Genomic DNA, 5,661 nt, shown 5'->3' on the forward strand with positions numbered 1-5,661 from the left:
TTCCATCCTCTCTTGTGCAACCACTATAAGATGTACGGTGGTGCTACGTGTCTTAAATCGATCCAGAAACTGATGCCGGCTTCACTTGTTATGGACACATCTTGCCTTGACACCATTGCAGGCCCTGGAACAACTGGCTATTTATTACAGTGGAACTGTTGCACAGTTAAGTTCCCGTTGAACTGAAATCTGGGATGCAACCTTAAAACCTTTATTTTATACAAACCTCATTGAAATGGCAAAAACCAAAGTCAGTTATCTGTGAGCACTGACTTATCTTCTCATGGAGGGCTGATGAAAAATGGAGAATAAAGTTAAAAAATACCTCCTTTTTGGCAAATTCACTCTTTTCTTTGTATCCTTTTATAAAGGACCCAACACTCTGGGGGCCTGTCCGTTGACCACAATATTGGTCATCTTATGCTGATTATCTATTTATAACTGATAATTGAGCAGTTTATAGAGTATTTTATAACGTTTTAGCCTTAACAGAAAAGAGATGCAAAGCAGAACCAGCCTACTTTAAATGAGTCAGACAGGGAACCTAGAGGAAAGGTCTTTGAGCTGGGAAAGAGAAAGTCATTTCAAAACTCACCTGTTTAAATTCCCATGCAATTTAAACTACCCTTAATATTGGCCAAGCTCATGAACTGTAACCTAGAAGGCAGTCAAGGAAGAGCTGTTGAATTCCCCCTGTTTAAAATAAGTTAGCACAGAGCCTATGCAAGGACGGTGCATGCATGAAACCTGGGTCTCTAATGGTAAGATTTTCAAGAGTGCCTAAGCAAGTTAGGCACCTAAATACTAGTGACTGTCAGTGGCACTTCAGTGCCCAAGTTACTAAAGACCTTTTGAAAATGGTACCTTAACTTGACAAAACACAATCCTATCCCCACCACCCCAAACACTGCCTTTCATATTTGAGCCTGGTCTACAGACAGATTTTTCTATCAGTATAACTATGTTGGTTAGAGGTATATTTTACTGAAAATTATACATACATAATCCCTAATGTGGATGCAGTTATACAGTTGTAAAGGCATCTTACACTGAACTTACTCCCCTTCCCATACAGGAATAAGCTCTACTGGTATAAGAATCTTTATACCAATCTAGAATTGCATCCTCTAGTGGATGGTTTGTACCATTTTAAATATACAAGTTGTACATCTCAGCTATACCCGTATGTAGACAAGACAACATAAGACTATACATCACTTAAGCAGTGTTAGCCACAATAATGTCCCAAACGCATGGAATGAAAGTCAACCTGTGGTCAGAGGTTCTTAAGCTTCATTGCTCCGCAATCCAATTCTGACAACAAAAATTACTACACGTCCCCTGGACAGGGGACCAAAGCCTAAGCCCTGGGCCCCAGCAAGTCTAACCCCAGCCCTGATAATCCCATTAAAGTGGGGTCACAACCCACACTTTGAGAACTGCTAATATAATTGATATCAAAGCTATGAAGTGATTTTAGATTTTGTGTTTGCACATTTGATGAAGTTGAGGTATGCATTGCTTTTAGAGATCTGTTGGAGATGGAAGTGAAATCCCTACAGAATGTGTTACTCACAGCATTGTAGGCAATATGCAGGTGGAAAGGAATGCACAAGTTTTGGAATAAGATCTAAATCGGCAAAGAAATCAGTGCCATTTTGGTCATTTACATAATATAATAATTTAGGAGAATTAGCTTTGAAGTGATGCAGTAGAATTTACAAGCTAATTCTGATTTTCTGCCCATTGGGTTTCACAACATGATTTAGCATCAAGTGCAGGTTTAGGTGCCTCAGGGTGGGGTTTCAAAGGTGTCTAAGTGATATAGGAGCATAAATGTAATTGGCTTCACCTACATGCAGAATCAACGAGGCTACATAAGATGTTTTTTTCCTTTAAACAAAGCCCAAATCCAGATCACTGTTAGACAAGAGAAAAAACTCCAGGGGCATTAGGGTTATTATAACAAAACACCTCAACATCCATTTTAAACAAAGTGTTTTATTAGCTTCTGTAGCAAAAGTTTAGTCAAATAGGCCAAATCCCATGTCATCATCAGATTCCTCAGACTCCTCCTTCTTCTCTTCTTTCTTCTCCTCAGCTGCAGAGAGAAAAGTTTTAAAAACAGTGTTTACTCATCTAGGAATATTTACAGTACATTTTGGACATTGCAAGTGTGAGGAGATCACAAAACACGCTCTCTTCATGGAAGCATATCTTCCAATTAAATGGACACAAGTCACCCCTTTAAGTTTCAGTCTCCATATCTACTCTGTGCGGTGCTAACGGATTCAGTATCTTTAAACGTACAGGTTAAAAAGAAAAAGTGCCAAATTTTGCCTTCAGAGACATGCACAACTCTCAATTACATCCACAGGAGTGGCATACACATACCTGAGGGTCCATTTTGGCTCTACAAACTTAAACCAGAACAAATTAATGAAGGTGAGGAACAAGCAACTGTGTATAACTCTTACTGGTTGGCTGGTTTTAACTAACCGCCTTCTATGTACACCACTTTAACAGTTCATTCCCAGGTACAGTGCAGAGATTGTCCTCAGCACTAAACTATGTCAGTTAATATTTCAATCCCAGGACAAGAAGCCAAACTACAATAAAAGAAGGAAAAGCTTCCTAAATTTACATGATGGGAATTAAGGCACTAAGATTTTAAAGTATACTCACCAACAGCAGGTGCAGCAGAACCTGGTCCAGCTGAGACTGCTACAGCTCCACCAACTGGCATGCTGGCAAGTTTGCCGTTACCTGTAAGGAACAAGAGGGTGGAGAATAGTAATTAAGCACTCAGAGTAGACCTGGCCCTGCAAATACTGCAACGTGCAGAACCAAAGTTATGTAGTAGGATGGCACCTAGTCAATATGGTATATGGACACATCTATGAGAAAAATAAAAATGCATAAGGGATGTGATTACAGGCTAGCCTCTGACAAATGAACCCACACTAGCCACTTGCAAACGAACAACAGGGTGCCGGGTATTTTTGTTTGTTTAAAATACAGCACATTCTTCAACAAGAGTCCAGAGTTTAAGACAGAAACACTGGGCAGCTAGCATACCAAAAAAACCAACCTGGTGTTGACAATAGTTTTGGGCAGAATTTTTTTGCCTACAAAATCCCCCAAAGCTCTCTAAATCCATATTAAAAAGTAAGACATCAACAGCAAGCAAACTTTACCAAAGAAAGAAAAAGGTATCCTTCAAGAAGAGCATTTCCAATATGACCTCTGCTAGGTCCTGTCTAGTCTATATTGTCTAGAATATGCTACAACCTTGGACTTTGCAGGAATGCAGCACTGTTTGGGAATATGATTAGATTCCCATGTATAGAAGAAAAACAACATTTTAGCTGTTCCAAGGAGTACTGTGTAATAACCAGGCCCCTCCAACACAGTAGGAATTACATTACAGATGGGGACCTTTGAGATTAGTGAACTCACTACTGCTTAATGGCTCCAATTTCTGGAAAAAGAACAGGAGTACTTGTGGCACCTTAGAGACTAACAAATTTATTAGAGCATAAGCTTTCGTGGGCTACAAGTGGGGTTGTAGCCCACGAAAGCTTATGCTCTAATAAATTTGTTAGTCTCTAAGGAGCCACAAGTACTCCTGTTCTTTGAGGATACAGACTAACACGGCTACTACTCTGAAACTTCTGGAAAGTTAGCTCTCTGCCTTTTCCCTTGTGAATATTGAGATTCCCTCTGCTTTCAAAGTTTTCAAGTCTTTTTGCTTGTACTCCATTTCTAAGAATCAATTTCTAAATAATTCCTTAGAATTTCAGATTCCTATAACTAGCAAAATAAACATGTTTTAGAATCATGTCAGATATTCTAGGAAGCCACATAGAGTAGAACCTCAGTTACAAACATCTCGGGAATGGAGGCTGTTCGTAACTATGAAATGTTCATAACACTGAACAAAACATTATGGTTCTTCTTTCAAAAGTTTACAACTGAACACTGACTTAATACATCTTTGAAACTTTACTATGCAGAAGAAAGATTCTGCTTCCCCCCCCCTTTTTTTTAAATAGTTTACGTTTAACACAGCACTGTACTATATATTTTTTTGTTTCTTTGTTTTTTATTGGTTCCAAATGAGGTGCGTGGTTGACTGGTCAGTTCGTAACTCTGAGATTCTACTGTATTTCTAAAATAAAATTATTCCATCAGCAGACAACTGAATCATTTTAAGTCTCTGCATGCATAATGGCTCTCTCAGGTCTTTATACAACATTTACAGAAGTATCTAATAGCTGCTGTAATTACTGATAATCATTAATGTCTGATCCTGTGAGCACTTAGGCATGTGAGTAAAGTTACAAAAATATCTGCTTAAGTGTTTGAAGGAATGGGGATTAGATCATTAGAGAGCTTTGGGCTATCTAAAAACAACGTATTTGGTCAGAGCAAAATATTCCACAAGTGGAACATTCAAATTGTTGTGCCTTTCTAAATTCATATTTATTAATTTTGCACTGAAAATAAAATGTGATTTTTCACTTCAGTGTTCTCTCTCAATAAGGTTTATCATTTCTAGATCTCCCTGAAATAAAGAACAGAAGGCGTGTGAATGAAGTGTTTAGTTCATGAAGTGACTTCTCTGCAAAAGATAGTTCAAGAACACAATTGGGTAAACCAAGAACTACAATTTAGAATGCTAAAGTCTGGCTCATTCTCTCACCTAGCAACATGTCCAGAAAACTCTTGTTATGAGCACACTAACTGTAAACTCATATTTAAGAGCACTTTCCAGTTTAATCTGGTCCACAAGCGAAACCTAGCAGGTACTGGCACTGACCTGCAGGAATTAGGATGGACCCCTACCCATTATATGATTTATCCCAATTTGTATCTTAATTGAGAGCCCTCTAAAGCAAGTCTGATTTAATGAAGAAAAAACAAAATGAGGAAAACACAAAATCTGGTAATTCTCTGCCCTTAAGGGTCTTTAAATTAGTGACTGAACTAGAGAGGCAATCATCATAAATGTCACCCCCATGCCAACACCATGAGATTTTACTTACCCTGAGCAATGACATCCTCTATATTTTTTCCCGTTCAGTTCACCAATAACCTAAGGAAATTACAAAGTATTAAAACAAATTGTTTGATAAGCTGTTTTAAGTGTTATTCAGTCAGGTTTCTGTGCAATACCACCTAACCAGCTGCTTGTAAGATTCCATCTTGCCTTATTTCTCAGGAGAAATAATGAATAAAGGTTTTTTAAAATAACTTATTTAAAATTTAAGTTTAAATTGACAACCTATGTTAAGATCTAAACTTATGATCTATTAAAATAATTACAAAAATAGTATTAAAGTAGTACATGTTTGCTGTTGAAGTTTTAAAGAAAGTCAACCCACTGAACTGGGGAAAAGCACTGGTTAAGCACCAGGAACCAGAGTTTGTTGAAGTGCTAAACCAGATTTTGACAGCAGGAGACTCTCTACAGAGAATATTTTCTTCATTTCACTTTATTCCCCTGGTTCAGTTCAATGACTAGTTCATTTAAAGTTAAGAAATCAATTGGGAGCTGAAGAAGCAAGAAAACTTGTTTTCTTCTTCCAATCAATGAATAAAAGTTAAGTGTGATTATGAGATCTGCTAGTTCTAAAAATAAGGACACAGTGACCAGAA

General features: G+C 37.7%; 1 non-coding gene across 1 annotated transcript; it reads right to left on the minus strand.

Annotated features, from left to right (window-relative positions):
• Positions 1–4,711: 4,711 nt before the first annotated feature.
• LOC112061228 (small nucleolar RNA SNORA52) lies at positions 4,712–4,844 on the minus strand. Its single transcript, XR_002890149.1, has one exon. It is a non-coding gene; the product is annotated as a small nucleolar RNA SNORA52 (small nucleolar RNA).
• Between the last annotated feature and the right edge of the window lie 817 nt (positions 4,845–5,661).

The sequence above is a fragment of the Chrysemys picta genome, chromosome 4 (assembly GCF_011386835.1).
Source record: "Chrysemys picta bellii isolate R12L10 chromosome 4, ASM1138683v2, whole genome shotgun sequence".
Lineage (NCBI taxonomy): Eukaryota > Metazoa > Chordata > Testudines > Emydidae > Chrysemys > Chrysemys picta.